The sequence below is a fragment of the Anopheles funestus genome, unplaced genomic scaffold (genome assembly GCF_943734845.2).
Source record: "Anopheles funestus unplaced genomic scaffold, idAnoFuneDA-416_04 scaffold_30_ctg1, whole genome shotgun sequence".
Classification (NCBI taxonomy): Eukaryota; Metazoa; Arthropoda; class Insecta; order Diptera; family Culicidae; genus Anopheles; species Anopheles funestus.
The window spans coordinates 243220-261194 of record NW_026045359.1 but is presented as its reverse complement, the minus strand read 5'-3'; the positions used below and the strand labels follow the sequence as shown (position 1 = coordinate 261194).

The following is a 17975-nucleotide window of genomic DNA, read 5'->3' as shown; positions in this document are numbered from 1 at the left end:
ATGTGTCTTGGCTAAAGCGTCTTGGCTTAGGTGTCTTGGCTAAAGTGTCTTGGCTAATGTGTCTTGGCTAAAGTGTCTTGGCTAATGTGTCTTGGCTAATGTGTCTTGGCTAATGTGTCTTGGCTAATGTGTCTTGGCTAAGGTGTCTTGGCTAAGGTGTCTTGGCTAAGGTGTCTTGGCTAATGTGTCTTGGCTAAGGTGTCTTGGCTAATGTGTCTTGGCTAAAGCGTCTTGGCTAAAGCGTCTTGGCTAATGTGTCTTGGCTAATGTGTCTTGGCTAAGGTGTCTTGGCTAAGGTGTCTTGGCTAAGGTGTCTCGGCTAATGTGACTTGGCTAAGGTGTCTTGGCTAATGTGTCTTGGCTAAAGCGTCTTGGCTAAGGTGTCTTGGCTAAAGTGTCTTGGCTAATGTGTCTTGGCTAAAGTGTCTTGGCTAAGGTGTCTTGGCTAATGTGTCTTGGCTAATGTGTCTTGGCTAATGTGTCTTGGCTAATGTGTCGTGGCTAAGGTGTCTTGGCTAATGTGTCTTGGCTAATGTGTCTTGGCTAAGGTGTCTTGGCTAAGGTGTCTCGGCTAATGTGTCTTGGCTAAGGTGTCTTGGCTAATGTGTCGTGGCTAAGGTGTCTTGGCTAATGTGTCTTGGCTAAAGCGTCTTGGCTAAAGCGTCTTGGCTAATGTGTCTTGGCTAATGTGTCTTGGCTAAGGTGTCTTGGCTAAGGTGTCTTGGCTAAGGTGTCTCGGCTAATGTGTCTTGGCTAAGGTGTCTTGGCTAATGTGTCTTGGCTAAGGTGTCTTGGCTAAGGTGTCTTGGCTTATGTGTCTTGGCTAAGGTGTCTTGGCTAATGTGTCTTTGCTAATGTGTCTTGGCTAATGTGACTTGGCTAAGGTGTCTTGGCTAATGTGTCTTGGCTAAAGCGTCTTGGCTAAGGTGTCTTGGCTAATGTGTCTTGGCTAATGTGTCTTGGCTAAGGTGTCTTGGCTAAGGTGTCTCGGCTAATGTGTCTTGGCTAAAGCGTCTTGGCTAAAGCGTCTTGGCTAATGTGTCTTGGCTAATGTGTCTTGGCTAAGGTGTCTTGGCTAAGGTGTCTTGGCTAAGGTGTCTCGGCTAATGTGTCTTGGCTAAGGTGTCTTGGCTAATGTGTCTTGGCTAAGGTGTCTTGGCTAAGGTGTCTTGGCTTATGTGTCTTGGCTAATGTGTCGTGGCTAAGGTGTCTTGGCTTATGTGTCTTGGTTAAGGTGTCTTGGCTTATGTGTCTTGGCTAATGTGTCGTGGCTAAGGTGTCTTTTCTAATGTGTCTCGGCTAATGTGTCTCGGCTAAGGTGTCTTGGCTAAGGTGTCTTGGCTAAGGTGTCTTGGCTAAGGTGTCTTGGCTAAGGTGTCTTGGCTAATGTGTCTTTGCTAATGTGTCTTGGCTAATGTGTCTTGGCTAAGGTGTCTTGGCTAAGGTGTCTTGGCTAATGTGTCTTGGCTAAGGTGTCTTGGCTAATGTGTCTTGGCTAATGTGTCGTGGCTAAGGTGTCTTGGCTAATGTGTCTTGGCTAATGTGTCTTGGCTAAGGTGTCTTGGCTAAGGTGTCTCGGCTAATGTGTCTTGGCTAAGGTGTCTTGGCTAATGTGTCTTTTCTAATGTGTCTCGGCTAATGTGTCTCGGCTAAGGTGTCTTGGCTAAGGTGTCTTGGCTAAGGTGTCTTGGCTAAGGTGTCTTGGCTAAGGTGTCTTGGCTAATGTGTCTTGGCTAATGTGTCTTGGCTAAGGTGTCTTGGCTAAGGTGTCTTGGCTAATGTGTCTTGGCTAATGTGTCTTGGCTAATGTGTCTCGGCTAATGTGTCTTGGCTAATGTGTCTTGGCAAAGGTGTCTTGGCTAATGTGTCTTGGCTAATGTGTCTTGGCTAATGTGTCTTGGCTAATGTGTCTTGGCTAATGTGTCTTGGCTAAGGTGTTTTGGCTAATGTGTCTTGGCTAATGTGTCTTGGCTAAGGTGTCTTGGCTAATGTGTCTCGGCTAAGGTGTCTTGGCTAATGTGTCTTGACTAATGTGTCTTGGCTAAGGTGTCTTGGCTAAGGTGTCTTGGCTAATGTGTCTCGGCTAAGGTGTCTTGGCTAATGGGTCTTGGCTAAGGTGTCTTGGCTAAGGTGTCTTGGCTTAAGTGTCTTGGCTAATGTGTCGTGGCTAATGTGTCTTGGCTAATGTGTCTTGGCTAATGTGTCTTGGCTAAGGTGTCTTGGCTAATGTGTCTTGGGTAATGTGTCTTTTCTAATGTGTCTTGGCTAAGGTGTCTTGGCTAAGGTGTCTTGGCTAATGTGTCTTGGCTAAAGTGTCTTGGCTAATGTGTCTTGGCTAAGGTGTCTTGGCTAATGTGTCTTGGCTAATGTGTCTTGGCTAATGTGTCTTGGCTAAGGTGTCTTGGCTAATGTGTCTCGGCTAATGTGTCTTGGCTAAGGTGTCTTGACTAATGTGTCTTGGCTAAAGCGTCTTGGCTAAAGCGTCTTGGCTAATGTGTCTTGGCTAATGTGTCTTGGCTAAGGTGTCTTGGCTAAGGTGTCTTGGCTAAGGTGTCTTGGCTAATGTGTCTCGGCTAAGGTGTCTTGGCTAAGGTGTCTTGGCTAATGTGTCTTGGCTAATGTGTCTTGGCTAAGGTGTCTTGGCTAATGTGTCTTGGCTAAGGTGTCTTGGCTAAGGTGTCTTGGCTAATGTGGCTTGGCTAATGTGTCTTGGCTAATGTGTCTTGGCTAACGCGTCTTGGCTAAAGCGTCTTGGCTAATGTGTCTTGGCTAATGTGTCTTGGCTAAGGTGTCTTGGCTAAGGTGTCTTGGCTAAGGTGTCTTGGCTAATGTGTCTTGGCTAAGGTGTCTTGGCTAATGTGTCTTGGCTAAAGCGTCTTGGCTAAAGCGTCTTGGCTAATGTGTCTTGGCTAATGTGTCTTGGCTAAGGTGTCTTGGCTAAGGTGTCTTGGCTAAGGTGTCTCGGCTAATGTGTCTTGGCTAAGGTGTCTTGGCTAATGTGTCTTGGCTAAAGCGTCTTGGCTAAGGTGTCTTGGCTAAAGTGTCTTGGCTAATGTGTCTTGGCTAAAGTGTCTTGGCTAAAGTGTCTTATCTAATGTGTCTTGGCTAATGTGTCTTGGCTAATGTGTCTTGGCTAATGTGTCGTGGCTAAGGTGTCTTGGCTAATGTGTCTTGGCTAATGTGTCTTGGCTAATGTGTCTTGGCTAATGTGTCTTGGCTAATGTGTCGTGGCTAAGGTGTCTTGGCTAATGTGTCTTGGCTAATGTGTCTTGGCTAAGGTGTCTTGGCTAAGGTGTCTCGGCTAATGTGTCTTGGCTAAAGCGTCTTGGCTAAAGCGTCTTGGCTAATGTGTCTTGGCTAATGTGTCTTGGCTAAGGTGTCTTGGCTAAGGTGTCTTGGCTAAGGTGTCTCGGCTAATGTGTCTTGGCTAAGGTGTCTTGGCTAATGTGTCTTGTCTAAGGTGTCTTGGCTAAGGTGTCTTGGCTTATGTGTCTTGGCTAATGTGTCGTGGCTAAGGTGTCTTGGCTTATGTGTCTTGGTTAAGGTGTCTTGGCTAATGTGTCGTGGCTAAGGTGTCTTTTCTAATGTGTCTCGGCTAATGTGTCTCGGCTAAGGTGTCTTGGCTAAGGTGTCTTGGCTAAGGTGTCTTGGCTAAGGTGTCTTGGCTAAGGTGTCTTGGCTAATGTGTCTTTGCTAATGTGTCTTGGCTAATGTGTCTTGGCTAAGGTGTCTTGGCTAAGGTGTCTTGGCTAATGTGTCTTGGCTAAGGTGTCTTGGCTAATGTGTCTTGGCTAATGTGTCGTGGCTAAGGTGTCTTGGCTAACGTGTCTTGGCTAAGGTGTCTTGGCTAAGGTGTCTCGGCGAATGTGTCTTGGCTAAGGTGTCTTGGCTAATGTGTCTTTTCTAATGTGTCTTGGCTAATGTGTCTTGGCTAAGGTGTCTTGGCTAAGGTGTCTTGGCTAAGGTGTCTTGGCTAAGGTGTCTTGGCTAATGTGTCTTTGCTAATGTGTCTTGGCTAATGTGTCTTGGCTAAGGTGTCTTGGCTAAGGTGTCTTGGCTAATGTGTCTTGGCTAAGGTGTCTTGGCTAATGTGTCTTGGCTAATGTGTCGTGGCTAAGGTGTCTTGGCTAATGTGTCTTGGCTAATGTGTCTTGGCTAAGGTGTCTTGGCTAAGGTGTCTTGGCTTAAGTGTCTTGGCTAATGTGTCGTGGCTAATGTGTCTTGGCTAATGTGTCTCGGCTAATGTGTCTTGGCTAAGGTGTCTTGACTAATGTGTCTTGGCTAAAGCGTCTTGGCTAAAGCGTCTTGGCTAATGTGTCTTGGCTAATGTGTCTTGGCTAAGGTGTCTTGGCTAAGGTGTCTTGGCTAATGTGTCTTGGCTAATGTGTCTTGGCTAATGTGTCTTGGCTAATGTGTCTCGGCTAAAGTGTCTTGGCTAATGTGTCTTGGCTAATGTGTCTTGGCTAATGTGTCTTGGCTAAGGTGTCTTGGCTAAGGTGTCTTGGCTAAGGTGTCTTGGCTAATGTGTCTTGGCTAAGGTGTCTTGGCTAATGTGTCTTGGCTAATGTGTCTTGGCTAATGTGTCTTGGCTAATGTGTCTTGGCTAATGTGTCTTGGCTAATGTGTCTTGGCTTAGGTGTCTCGGCTAATGTGTCTTGGCTAAGGTGTCTTGGCTAAGGTGTCTTGGCTAAGGTGTCTTGGCTAAGGTGTCTTGGCTAAGGTGTCTTGGCTAAGGTGTCTTGGCTAAGGTGTCTTGGCTTAGGTGTCTTGGCTAATGTGTCTTGGCTAAGGTGTCTTGGCTAAGGTGTCTTGGCTAAGGTGTTTTGGCTAAGGTGTCTTGGCTAAGGTGTCTTGGCTAAGGTGTCTTGGCTAATGTGTCTTGGCTAAGGTGTCTCGGCTAAGGTGTCTTGGCTAAGGTGTCATGGCTAATGTGTCTTGGCTAAGGTGTCTTGGCTAAGGTGTCTTGGCTAATGTGTCTTGGCTAATGTGTCTTGGCTAAGGTGTCTTGGCTAAGGTGTCTTAGCTAATGTGTCTTGGCTAAGGTGTCTTGGCTAAGGTGTCTTGGCTAATGTGTCTCGGCTAAGGTGTCTTGGCTAAGGTGTCTTGGCTAAGGTGTCTTGGCTAAGGTGTCTTGGCTAAGGTGTCTTGGCTAATGTGTCTCGGCTTAAGTGTCTTGGCTAAGGTGTCTTGGCTAAGGTGTCTTGGCTAAGGTGTCTTGGCTAAGGTGTCTTGGCTAATGTGTCTTGGCTAAAGTGTCTTGGCTAAGGTGTCTTGGCTAAGGTGTCTTGGCTAAGGTGTCTTGGCTAAGGTGTCTTGGCTAATGTGTCTCGGCTAAGGTGTCTTGGCTAAAGTGTCTTGGCTAATGTGTCTCGGCTAAGGTGTCTTGGCTAAAGTGTCTTGGCTAAGGTGTCTTGGCTAAGGTGTCTTGGCTAAGGTGTCTTGGCTAAGGTGTCTTGGCTAAGGTGTCTTGGCTATTGTGTCGTGGCTAAAGTGTCTTGGCTAAGGTGTCTTGGCTAAGGTGTCTTGGCTAAGGTGTCTTGGCTAAGGTGTCTTGGCTAATGTGTCTCGGCTAAAGTGTCTTGGCTAAGGTGTCTTGGCTAAGGTGCCTTGGCTAAGGTGTCTTGGCTAAGGTGTCTTGGCTAATGTGTCTCGGCTAAGGTGTCTTGGCTAAAGTGTCTTGGCTAATGTGTCTCGGCTAAGATGGCTTGGCTAATGTGTCTTGGCTAAGGTGTCTTGGCTAAGGTGTCTTGGCTAAGGTGTCTTGGCTAAGGTGTCTTGGCTAAGGTGTCTTGGCTAAGGTGTCTTGGCTAATGTGTCTCGGCTAAAGTGTCTTGGCTAAGGTGTCTTGGCTAAGGTGTCTTGGCTAAGGTGTCTTGGCTAATGTGTCTTGGCTAAGGTGTCTTGGCTAAGGTGTCTTGGCTAAGGTGTTTTGGCTAAGGTGTCTTGGCTAAGGTGTCTTGGCTAAGGTGTCTTGGCTAAGGTGTCTTGGCTAATGTGTCTTGGCTAAGGTGTCTTGGCTAAGGTGTCTTGGCGTAGGTGTCTTGGCTAAGGTGTCTCGGCTAATGTGTCTCGGCTAAGGTGTCTTGGCTAAGGTGTCATGGCTAATGTGTCTTGGCTAAGGTGTCTTGGCTAAGGTGTCTTGGCTAATGTGTCTTGGCTAATGTGTCTTGGCTAATGTGTCGTGGCTAAGGTGTCTTGGCTAATGTGTCTTGGCTAATGTGTCTTGGCTAATGTGTCTTGGCTAATGTGTCTTGGCTAATGTGTCGTGGCTAAGGTGTCTTGGCTAAGGTGTCTTGGCTAAGGTGTCTTGGCTAAGGTGTCTTGGCTAAGGTGTCTTGGCTAAGGTGTCTTGGCTAATGTGTCTCGGCTAAAGTGTCTTGGCTAAGGTGTCTTGGCTAAGGTGTCTTGGCTAAGGTGTCTTGGCTAATGTGTCTTGGCTAAGGTGTCTTGGCTAAGGTGTCTTGGCTAAGGTGTTTTGGCTAAGGTGTCTTGGCTAAGGTGTCTTGGCTAAGGTGTCTTGGCTAAGGTGTCTTGGCTAATGTGTCTTGGCTAAGGTGTCTTGGCTAAGGTGTCTTGGCGTAGGTGTCTTGGCTAAGGTGTCTCGGCTAATGTGTCTCGGCTAAGGTGTCTTGGCTAATGTGTCTTGGCTAAAGTGTCTTGGCTAAAGTGTCTTATCTAATGTGTCTTGGCTAATGTGTCTTGGCTAATGTGTCTTGGCTAATGTGTCGTGGCTAAGGTGTCTTGGCTAATGTGTCTTGGCTAATGTGTCTTGGCTAATGTGTCTTGGCTAATGTGTCTTGGCTAATGTGTCGTGGCTAAGGTGTCTTGGCTAAGGTGTCTTGGCTAAGGTGTCTTGGCTAAGGTGTCTTGGCTAATGTGTCTCGGCTTAAGTGTCTTGGCTAAGGTGTCTTGGCTAAGGTGTCTTGGCTAAGGTGTCTTGGCTAAGGTGTCTTGGCTAATGTGTCTTGGCTAAAGTGTCTTGGCTAAGGTGTCTTGGCTAAGGTGTCTTGGCTAAGGTGTCTTGGCTAAGGTGTCTTGGCTAATGTGTCTCGGCTAAGGTGTCTTGGCTAAAGTGTCTTGGCTAATGTGTCTCGGCTAAGGTGTCTTGGCTAAAGTGTCTTGGCTAAGGTGTCTTGGCTAAGGTGTCTTGGCTTATGTGTCTTGGCTAATGTGTCTTGGCTAAGGTGTCTTGGCTAAGGTGTCTTGGCTAAGGTGTCTTGGCTAAGGTGTCTTGGCTAAGGTGTCTTGGCTAAGGTGTCTTGGCTAATGTGTCTCGGCTAAAGTGTCTTGGCTAAGGTGTCTTGGCTAAGGTGTCTTGGCTAAGGTGTCTTGGCTAAGGTGTCTTGGCTAATGTGTCTCGGCTAAAGTGTCTTGGCTAAGGTGTCTTGGCTAAGGTGTCTTGGCTAAGGTGTCTTGGCTAAGGTGTCTTGGCTAATGTGTCTCGGCTAAGGTGTCTTGGCTAAAGTGTCTTGGCTAATGTGTCTCGGCTAAGATGGCTTGGCTAATGTGTCTTGGCTAAGGTGTCTTGGCTAAGGTGTCTTGGCTAAGGTGTCTCGGCTAAGGTGTCTTGGCTAAGGTGTCTTGGCTAATGTGTCTTGGCTAAGGTGTCTTGGCTAATGTGTCTTGGCTAAGGTGTCTTGGCTAAGGTGTCTTGGCTAAGGTGTTTTGGCTAAGGTGTCTTGGCTAAGGTGTCTTGGCTAAGGTGTCTTGGCTAAGGTGTCTTGGCTAATGTGTCTTGGCTAAGGTGTCTTGGCTAAGGTGTCTTGGCTAATGTGTCTTGGCTAAGGTGTCTTGGCTAAGGTGTCTTGGCTAAGGTGTCTTGGCTAAGGTGTCTTGGCTAATGTGTCTCGGCTAAAGTGTCTTGGCTAAGGTGTCTTGGCTAAGGTGTCTTGGCTAAGGTGTCTTGGCTAATGTGTCTCGGCTAAGGTGTCTTGGCTAAAGTGTCTTGGTTAAGGTGTCTCGGCTAAGATGGCTTGGCTAATGTGTCTTGGCTAAGGTGTCTTGGCTAAGGTGTCTTGGCTAAGGTGTCTTGGCTAAGGTGTCTTGGCTAATGTGTCTCGGCTAAGGTGTCTTGGCTAATGCGTCTTGGCTAAAGTGTCTTGGCTAAGGTGTCTTGGCTAATGTGTCTTGGCTAAGGTGTCTTGGCTAAGGTGTCTTGGCTAAGGTGTCTTGGCTAATGTGTCTCGGCTAAGGTGTCTTTGCTATTGTGTCTTGGCTAAGGTGTCTTGGCTAAGGTGTCTTGGCTAAGGTGTCTTGGCTTATGTGCCTCGGCTAATGTGTCTTGGCTAATGTGTCTTGGCTAAGGTGTCTTGGCTAAGGTGTCTTGGCTAAGGTGTCTTGGCTAAGGTGTCTCGGCTAAAGTGTCTTGGCTAAGGTGTCTTGGCTAAGGTGTCTTGGCTAAGGTGTCTTGGCTAAGGTGTCTTGGCTAATGTGTCTTGGCTAAGGTGTCTTATCTAATGTGTCTTGGCTAAGGTGTCTCGGCTAATGTGTCTTGGCTAAAGTGTCTTGGCAAAGGTGTCTTGGCTAAGGTGTCTTGGCTAAAGTGTCTTGGCTAATGTGTCTCGGCTAAGGTGTCTTGGCTAAGGTGTCTTGGCTAAGGTGTCTTGGCTAAGGTGTCTTGGCTAAGGTGTCTTGGCTAATGTGTCTCGGCTAATGTGTCTTGGCTAAGGTGTCTTGGCTAAGGTGTCTTGGCTAAGGTGTCTTGGCTAAGGTGTCTTGGCTAATGTGTCTTGGCTAAGGTGTCTTGGCTAAAGTGTCTTAGCTAATGTGTCTCGGCTAAGGTGTCTTGGCTAAGGTGTCTTGGCTAAGGTGTCTTGGCTAAGGTGTCTTGGCTAATGTGTCTCGGCTAAGGTGTCTTGGCTAAGGTGTCTTGGCTAAGGTGTCTTGGCTAATGTGTCTTGGCTAAGGTGTCTCGGCTAATGTGTCTTGGCTAAAGTGTCTTGGCAAAGGTGTCTTGGCTAAGGTGTCTTGGCTAAAGTGTCTTGGCTAATGTGTCTCGGCTAAGGTGTCTTGGCTAAGGTGTCTTGGCTAAGGTGTCTTGGCTAAGGTGTCTTGGCTAATGTGTTTTGGCTAATGTGTCTTGGCTAATGTGTCTTGGCTAATGTGTCTTGGCTAATGTGTCTCGGCTAATGTGTCTTGGCTAATGTGTCTTGGCTAAGGTGTCTTGGCTAAGGTGTCTTGGCTAAGGTGTCTTGGCGTAGGTGTCTTGGCTAAGGTGTCTTGGCTAATGTGTCTTGGCTAAGGTGTCTTGACTAAGGTGTTTTGGCTAAGGTGTCTTGGCTAATGTGTCTCGGCTAAGGTGTCTTGGCTAAGGTGTCTTGGCTAAGGTGTCTTGGCTAATGTGTCTTGGTTAAGGTGTCTTGGCTAAGGTGTCTTGGCTAATGTGTCTTGGCTAAGGTGTCTTGGCTAAGGTGTCTTGGCTAAAGTGTCTCGGCTAATGTGTCTTGGCTAAGGTGTCTTGGCTAAGGTGTCTTGGCTAAGGTGTCTCGGCTAAGGTGTCTTGGCTAATGTGTCTTGGCTAAGGTGTCTTGGCTAAGGTGTCTTGGCTAAAGTGTCTTGGCTAAGGTGTCTTGGCTAAGGTGTCTTGGCTAAGGTGTCTTGGCTAAGGTGTCTTGGCTAATGTGTCTTGGCTAAGGTGTCTTGGCTAAGGTGTCTTGGCTAAGGTGTCTTGGCTAATGTGTCTTGGCTAAAGTGTCTTGGCTTAGGTGTCTTGGCTAATGTGTCTCGGCTAAGGTGTCTTGGCTAAGGTGTCTTGGCTAAGGTGTCTTGGCTAAGGTGTCTTGGCTAAGGTGTCTTGGCTAATGTGTCTTGGCTAATGTGTCTTGGCTAATGTGTCTCGGCTAAGGTGTCTTGGCTAATGTGTCTTGACTAAAGTGTCTCGGCTAAAGTGTCTTGGCTAAGGTGTCTTGGCTAAGGTGTCTTGGCTAAGGTGTCTTGGCTAAGGTGTCTTGGCTAAGGTGTCTTGGCTAATGTGTCTCGGCTAAGGTGTCTTGGCTAAGGTGTCTTGGCTAAGGTGTCTTGGCTAATGTGTCTCGGCTAAGGTGTCTTGGCTAAAGTGTCTTGGCTAATGTGTCTCGGCTAAGGTGTCTTGACTAATGTGTCTTGGCTAAGGTGTCTTGGCTAAGGTGTCTTGGCTAAGGTGTCTCGGCTAAGGTGTCTTGGCTAAGGTGTCTTGGCTAATGTGTCTTGGCTAAGGTGTCTTGGCTAATGTGTCTTGGCTAAGGTGTCTTGGCTAAGGTGTCTTGGCTAAGGTGTCTTGGCTAATGTGTCTCGGCTAAGGTGTCTTGGCTAAGGTGTCTTGGCTAATGTGTCTTGGCTAAGGTGTCTTGGCTAAGGTGTCTTGGATAATGTGTCTTGGCTAATGTGTCTTGGCTAAGGTGTCTTGGCTAAGGTGTCTTGGCTAATGTGTCTTGGCTAAGGTGTCTTGGCTAAGGTGTCTTGGCTAAGGTGTCTTGGCTAATGTGTCTTGGCTAAGGTGTCTTGGCTGATGTGTCTTGGCTAATGTGTCTTGGCTAATGTGTCTAGGCTAATGTGTCTTGGCTAATGTGTCTCGGCTAATGTGTCTTGGCTAGTGTGTCTTGGCTAATGTGTTTTGGCTAAGGTGTCTTGGCTAATGTGTCTTGGCTAATGTGTCTTGGCTAATGTGTCTTGGCTAAGGTGTCTTGGATAATGTGTCTTGGCTAATGTGTCTTGGGTAATGTGTCTTGGCTAATGTGTCTTGGCTAATGTGTCTTGGCTTAGGTGTCTTGGCTAATGTGTCTTGGCTAAGGTGTCTTGGCTAAGGTGTCTTGGCTAAGGTGTCTTGGCTAAGGTGTCTTGGCTAAGGTGTCTTGGCTAAGGTGTCTTGGCTAATGTGTCTTGGCTAAGGTGTCTTGGCTAATGTGTCTTGGCTAATGTGTCTTGGCTAATGTGTCTAGGCTAATGTGTCTTGGCTAATGTGTCTCGGCTAATGTGTCTTGGCTAGTGTGTCTTGGCTAATGTGTTTTGGCTAAGGTGTCTTGGCTAATGTGTCTTGGCTAATGTGTCTCGGCTAATGTGTCTTGGCTAATGTGTCTCGGCTAATGTGTCTCGGCTAAGGTGTCTTGGCTAAGGTGTCTTGGCTAATGTGTCTTGGCAAAGGTGTCTTGGCTAAGGTGTCTTTGCTAAGGTGTCTTGGCTAAGGTGTCTTGGCTAATGTGTCTCGGCTAATGTGTCTTGGCTAATGTGTCTTGGCTAAGGTGTCTTGGCTAAGGTGTCTTGGCTAAGGTGTCTTGGCTAAGGTGTCTTGGCTAATGTGTCTCGGCTAAGGTGTCTTGGCTAAAGTGTCTTGGCTAATGTGTCTCGGCTAAGGTGTCTTGGCTAAAGTGTCTTGGCTAAGGTGTCTTGGCTAAAGAATCTTGGCTGAGGTGTCTTGGCTAATGCGTCTCGGCTAAAGTGTCTTGGCTAAGGTGTCTTGGCTAAGGTGTCTTGGCTAATGTGTCTTGGCTAAGGTGTCTTGGCTAATGTGTCTTGGCTAATGTGTCTTGGCTAATGTGTCTAGGCTAATGTGTCTTGGCTAATGTGTCTCGGCTAATGTGTCTTGGCTAGTGTGTCTTGGCTAATGTGTTTTGGCTAAGGTGTCTTGGCTAATGTGTCTTGGCTAATGTGTCTCGGCTAATGTGTCTTGGCTAATGTGTTTTGGCTAATGTGTCTCGGCTAAGGTGTCTTGGCTAAGGTGTCTTGGCTAATGTGTCTTGGCTAAGGTGTCTTGGCTAAGGTGTCTTTGCTAAGGTGTCTTGGCTAAGGTGTCTTGGCTAATGTGTCTCGGCTAATGTGTCTTGGCTAATGTGTTTTGGCTAAGGTGTCTTGGCTAATGTGTCTTGGCTAATGTGTCTTGGCTAATGTGTCTTGGCTAAGGTGTCTTGGATAATGTGTCTTGGCTAATGTGTCTTGGGTAATGTGTCTTGGCTAATGTGTCTTGGCTTAGGTGTCTTGGCTAACGTGTCTTGGCTAAGGTGTCTTGGCTAAGGTGTCTTGGCTAAGGTGTCTTGGCTAAGGTGTCTTGGCTAAGGTGTCTTGGCTAATGTGTCTTGGCTAAGGTGTCTTGGCTTAGGTGTCTTGGCTAATGTGTCTTGGATAATGTGTCTAGGCTAATGTGTCTTGGCTAATGTGTCTCGGCTAATGTGTCTTGGCTAGTGTGTCTTGGCTAATGTGTTTTGGCTAATGTGACTAGGCTAATGTGTCTTGGCTAATGTGTCTCGGCTAATGTGTCTTGGCTAATGTGTCTCGGCTAATGTGTCTCGGCTAAGGTGTCTTGGCTAAGGTGTCTTGGCTAATGTGTCTTGGCTAAGGTGTCTTGGCTAAGGTGTCTTTGCTAAGGTGTCTTGGCTAAGGTGTCTTGGCTAATGTGTCTCGGCTAATGTGTCTTGGCTAATGTGTCTTGGCTAAGGTGTCTTGGCTAATGTGTCTTGGCTAATGTGTCTTGGCTAAGGTGTCTTGGCTAAGGTGTCTTGGCTAATGTGTCTTGGCTAAAGTGTCTTGGCTTAGGTGTCTTGGCTAATGTGTCTCGGCTAAGATGTCTTTGCTAAGGTGTCTTGGCTAAGGTGTCTTGGCTAAGGTGTCTTGGCTAATGCGTCTCGGTTAAAGTGTCTTGGCTAAGGTGTCTTGGCTAAGGTGTCTTGGCTAAGGTGTCTTGGCTAAGGTGTCTTGGCTAATGTGTCTCGGCTAAGGTGTCTTGGCTAAAGTGTCTTGGCTAAGGTGTCTCGGCTAAGATGGCTTGGCTAATGTGTCTTGGCTAAGGTGTCTTGGCTAAGGTGCCTTGGCTAAGGTGTCTTGGCTAAGGTGTCTTGGCTAATGTGTCTCGGCTAAGGTGTCTTGGCTAATGTGTCTTGGCTAAAGTGTCTTGGCTAAAGTGTCTTGGCTAAGGTGTCTTGGCTAATGTGTCTTGGCTAAGGTGTCTTGGCTAAGGTGTCTTGGCTAAGGTGTCTTGGCTAATGTGTCTCGGCTAAGGTGTCTTTGCTATTGTGTCTTGTCTAAGGTGTCTTGGCTAAGGTGTCTTGGCTAAGGTGTCTTGGCTAAGGTGTCTTGGCTTATGTGCCTCGGCTAATGTGTCTTGGCTAATGTGTCTTGGCTAAGGTGTCTTGGCTAAGGTGTCTTGGCTAAGGTGTCTTGGCTAAGGTGTCTTGGCTAATGTGTCTCGGCTTAAGTGTCTTGGCTAAGGTGTCTTGGCTAAGGTGTCTTGGCCAAGGTGTCTTGACTAAGGTGTCTTGGCTAATGTAACTCGGCTAATGTGTCTTGGCTAATGTGTCTTGGCTAAGGTGTCTTGGCTAAGGTGTCTTGGCTAATGTGTCTCGGCTAAGGTGTCTTGGCTAAGGTGTCTTGGCTAAGGTGTCTTGGCTAATGTGTCTTGGCTAAGGTGTCTTGGCTAAGGTGTCTTGGCTAAGGTGTCTTGGCTAATGTGTCTTGGCTAATGTGTCTCGGCTAAGGTGTCTTGGCTAAGGTGTCATGGCTAATGTGTCTTGGCTAAGGTGTCTTGGCTAAGGTGTCTTGGCTAATGTGTCTTGGGTAATGTGTCTTGGCTAATGTGTCTTGGCTAATGTGTCTCGGCTAAAGTGTCTTGGCTAATGTGTCTTGGCTAATGTGTCTTGGCTAATGTGTCTTGGCGAAGGTGTCTTGGCTAAGGTGTCTTGGCTAAGGTGTCTTGGCTAATGTGTCTTGGCTAAAGTGTCTTGGCTAATGTGTCTTGGCTAATGTGTCTTGGCTAATGTGTCTTGGCTAATGTGTCTTGGCTAATGTGTCTTGGCTAATGTGTCTTGGCTTAGGTGTCTCGGCTAATGTGTCTTGGCTAAGGTGTCTTGGCTAAGGTGTCTTGGCTAAGGTGTCTTGGCTAAGGTGTCTTGGCTAAGGTGTCTTGGCTAAGGTGTCTTGGCTAAGGTGTCTTGGCTTAGGTGTCTTGGCTAATGTGTCTTGGCTAAGGTGTCTTGGCTTAGGTGTCTTGGCTAATGTGTCTTGGCTAAGGTGTCTTGGCTAAGGTGTCTTGGCTAAGGTGTTTTGGCTAAGGTGTCATGGCTAAGGTGTCTTGGCTAAGGTGTCTTGGCTAAGGTGTCTTGGCTAATGTGTCTTGGCTAAGGTGTCTTGGCTAAGGTGTCTTGGCGTAGGTGTCTTGGCTAAGGTGTCTCGGCTAATGTGTCTCGGCTAAGGTGTCTTGGCTAAGGTGTCATGGCTAATGTGTCTTGGCTAAGGTGTCTTGGCTAAGGTGTCTTGGCTAATGTGTCTTGGCTAATGTGTCTTGGCTAAGGTGTCTTGTCTAAGGTGTCTTAGCTAATGTGTCTTGGCTAAGGTGTCTTGGCTAAGGTGTCTTGGCTAATGTGTCTCGGCTTAAGTGTCTTGGCTAAGGTGTCATGGCTAATGTGTCTTGGCTAAGGTGTCTTGGCTAAGGTGTCTTGGCTAATGTGTCTTGGCTAAGGTGTCTTGGCTAAGGTGTCTTGGCTAATGTGTCTCGGCTTAAGTGTCTTGGCTAAGGTGTCTTGGCTAAGGTGTCTTGGCTAAGGTGTCTTGGCTAAGGTGTCTTGGCTAATGTGTCTTGGCTAAAGTGTCTTGGCTAAGGTGTCTTGGCTAAGGTGTCTTGGCTAAGGTGTCTTGGCTAAGGTGTCTTGGCTAATGTGTCTCGGCTAAGGTGTCTTGGCTAAAGTGTCTTGGCTAATGTGTCTCGGCTAAGGTGTCTTGGCTAAAGTGTCTTGGCTAAGGTGTCTTGGCTAAGGTGTCTTGGCTTATGTGTCTTGGCTAATGTGTCTTGGCTAAGGTGTCTTGGCTAAGGTGTCTTGGCTTAGGTGTCTTGGCTAAGGTGTCTTGGCTAAGGTGTCTTGGCTAATGTGTCTCGGCTAAAGTGTCTTGGCTAAGGTGTCTTGGCTAAGGTGTCTTGGCTAAGGTGTCTTGGCTAAGGTGTCTTGGCTAATGTGTCTCGGCTAAAGTGTCTTGGCTAAGGTGTCTTGGCTAAGGTGTCTTGGCTAAGGTGTCTTGGCTAAGGTGTCTTGGCTAAGGTGTCTTGGCTAATGTGTCTCGGCTAAGGTGTCTTGGCTAAAGTGTCTTGGCTAATGTGTCTCGGCTAAGATGGCTTGGCTAATGTGTCTTGGCTAAGGTGTCTTGGCTAATGTGTCTCGGCTAAGGTGTCTTGGCTAAGGTGTCTTGGCTAAGGTGTCTTGGCTAAGGTGTCTTGGCTAAGGTGTCTTGGCTAAAGTGTCTTGGCTAATGTGTCTCGGCTAAGATGGCTTGGCTAATGTGTCTTGGCTAAGGTGTCTTGGCTAATGTGTCTTGGCTAATGTGTCTCGGCTAAGGTGTCTTGGCTAAAGTGTCTTGGCTAAGGTGTCTTGGCTAAGGTGTCTTGGCTAAGGTGTCTTGGCTAAGGTGTCTTGGCTAATGTGTCTTGGCTAAGGTGTCTTGGCTAAGGTGTCTTGGCTAAGGTGTCTTGGCTAATGTGTCTTGGCTAAAGTGTCTTGGCTTAGGTGTCTCGGCTAAAGTGTCTTGGCTAAGGTGTCTTGGCTAAGGTGTCTTGGCTAAGGTGTCTTGGCTAAGGTGTCTTGGCTAAGGTGTCTTGGCTAATGTGTCTCGGCTAAGGTGTCTTGGCTAAGGTGTCTTGGCTAAGGTGTCTTGGCTAATGTGTCTCGGCTAATGTGTCTTGGCTAAAGTGTCTTGGCTAATGTGTCTCGGCTAAGGTGTCTTGACTAAGGTGTCTTGGCTAAGGTGTCTTGGCTAAGGTGTCTCGGCTAAGGTGTCTTGGCTAAGGTGTCTTGGCTAATGTGTCTTGGCTAAGGTGTCTTGGCTAATGTGTCTTGGCTAAGGTGTCTTGGCTAAGGTGTCTTGGCTAAGGTGTCTTGGCTAATGTGTCTCGGCTAAGGTGTCTTGGCTAAGGTGTCTTGGCTAATGTGTCTTGGCTAAGGTGTCTTGGCTAAGGTGTCTTGGATAATGTGTCTTGGCTAATGTGTCTTGGCTAAGGTGTCTTGGCTAAGGTGTCTTGGCTAATGTGTCTTGGCTAAGGTGTCTTGGCTAAGGTGTCTTGGCTAAGGTGTCTTGGCTAATGTGTCTTGGCTAAGGTGTCTTGGCTAAGGTGTCTTGGCTAAGGTGTCTTGGCTCAGGTGTCTTGGCTAAGGTGTCTTGGCTAATGTGTCTCGGCTAAGGTGTCTTGGCTAAAGTGTCTTGGCTAATGTGTCTCGGCTAAGGTGTCTTGGCTAAGGTGTCTTGGCTAAGGTGTCTTGGCTAAGGTGTCTTGGCTAAGGTGTCTTGGCTAATGTGTCTTGGCTAAGGTGTCTTGGCTAAGGTGTCTTGGCTAAGGTGTCTTGGCTAAGGTGTCTTGGCTAAGGTGTCTTGGCTAATGTGCCTCGGCTAAGGTGTCTTGGCTAAAGCGTCTTGGCTAATGTGTCTTGGCTAAGGTGTCTTGGCTAAGGTGTCTTGGCTAATGTGTCTCGGCTAATGTGTCTTGGCTAAGGTGTCTTGGCTAACGTGTCTCGGCTAATGTGTCTTGGCTAAGGTGTCTTGACTAAGGTGTCTTGGCTAATGTGTCTCGGCTAAGGTGTCTTGGCTAATGTGTCTTGGCTAAGGTGTCTTGGCTAATGTGTCTTGGCTAAAGGTGTCTTGGCTAAGGTGTCTTGGCTAAGGTGTCTTGGCTAAGGTGTCTTGGCTAATGTGTCTTGGCTAAGGTGTCTTGGCTAACGTGTCTTGGCTAAGGTGTCTTGGCTAATGAATCTCGGCTAAGGTGTCTTGGCTAAGGTATCTCGACTATTGTGTCTTGGCTAAGGTGTCTTGGCTAAGGTGTATTGGCTAATGTGTCTCGGCTAAGGTGTCTTGGCTAATGTGTCTTGGCTAAGGTGTCTTGGCTAAGGTGTCTTGGCTAAGGTGTCTTGGCTAAAGTGTCTTGGCTAAGGTGTCTTGGCTAAGGTGTCTTGGCTAAGGTGTCTTGGCTAAGGTGTCTTGGCTAAGGTGTCTTGGCTAAGGTGTCTTGGCTAAGGTGTCTTGACTAATGTGTCTTGGCTAAGGTGTCTTGGCTAATGTGTCTCGGCTAATGTGTCTTGGCTAAGGTGTCTTGGCTAAGGTGTCTTGGCTAATTAGTCTCGGCTAAGGTGTCTTGGCTAATGTGTCTTGGCTAAGGTGTCTTGGCTAAGGTGTCTTGGCTAAAGTGTCTTGGCTAAGGTGTCTTGGCTAAGGTGTCTTGGCTAAGGTGTCTTGGCTAAGGTGTCTTGGCTAATGTGTCTTGGCTAAGGTGTCTTGGCTAAGGTGTCTTGGCTAAGGTGTCTTGGCTAATGAATCTCGGCTAAGGTGTCTTGGCTAAGGTGTCTTAGTTAAGGTGTCTTGGCTAATGTGTCTTGGATAAGGTGTCTTGGCTAAGGTGTCTTGGCTAAGGTGTCTTGGCTAATGTGTCTTGGCTAAGGTGTCTCGGCTAATGTGTCTCGGCTAATGTGTCTTGGCTAGTGTGTCTTGGCTAATGTGTTTTGGCTAAGGTGTGTTGGCTAATGTGTCTTGGCTAATGTGTCTTGGCTAATGTGTCTTGGCTAATGTGTCTTGGGTAATGTGTCTTGGCTAATGTGTCTCGGCTAATGTGTCTTGGCTTAGGTGTCTTGGCTAATGTGTCTTGGCTAAGGTGTCTTGGCTAAGGTGTCTTGGCTAATGTGTCTTGGCTTAGGTGTCTTGGCTAAGGTGTCTTGGCTAAGGTGTCTTGGCTAAGGTGTCTTGGCTAATGTGTCTTGGCTAAGGTGTCTTGGCTAAGGTGTCTTGGCTAAGGTGTCTCGGTTAAGGTGTCTTGGCTAAGGTGTCTTGGCTAATGTGTCTTGGCTAAAGTGTCTTGGCTAATGTGTTTTGGCTAAGGTGTCTTGGCTAATGTGTCTTGGCTAAGGTGTCTTGGCTAATGTGTCTTGGCTAAGGTGTCTTTGCTAAGGTGTCTTGGCTAAGGTGTCTTGGCTAATGTGTCTTGGCTAATGTGTCTTGGCTAATGTGTCTCGGCTAATGTGTCTTGGCTAGTGTGTCTTGGC

The 17975-nt window shown here is 47.4% G+C and overlaps 1 protein-coding gene and 1 long non-coding RNA gene across 5 annotated transcripts in view; one reads left to right on the top strand and one right to left on the bottom strand.

The window, feature by feature from the left end:
• LOC125774556 (uncharacterized) overlaps positions 1 to 17975 on the bottom strand; it is a 177701-nt gene that overhangs the window by 58017 nt on the left and 101709 nt on the right. The window lies entirely within an intron of this gene.
• Positions 1 to 17975, top strand: part of LOC125774559 (uncharacterized) — a 36370-nt gene that overhangs the window by 16210 nt on the left and 2185 nt on the right. Inside the window, exons 5-6 of the long non-coding RNA XR_007421043.1 lie at positions 12827 to 13708; positions 14717 to 14996. This is a non-coding gene — a long non-coding RNA (uncharacterized LOC125774559). The remainder of the gene's footprint in view (positions 1 to 12826; positions 13709 to 14716; positions 14997 to 17975) is intronic.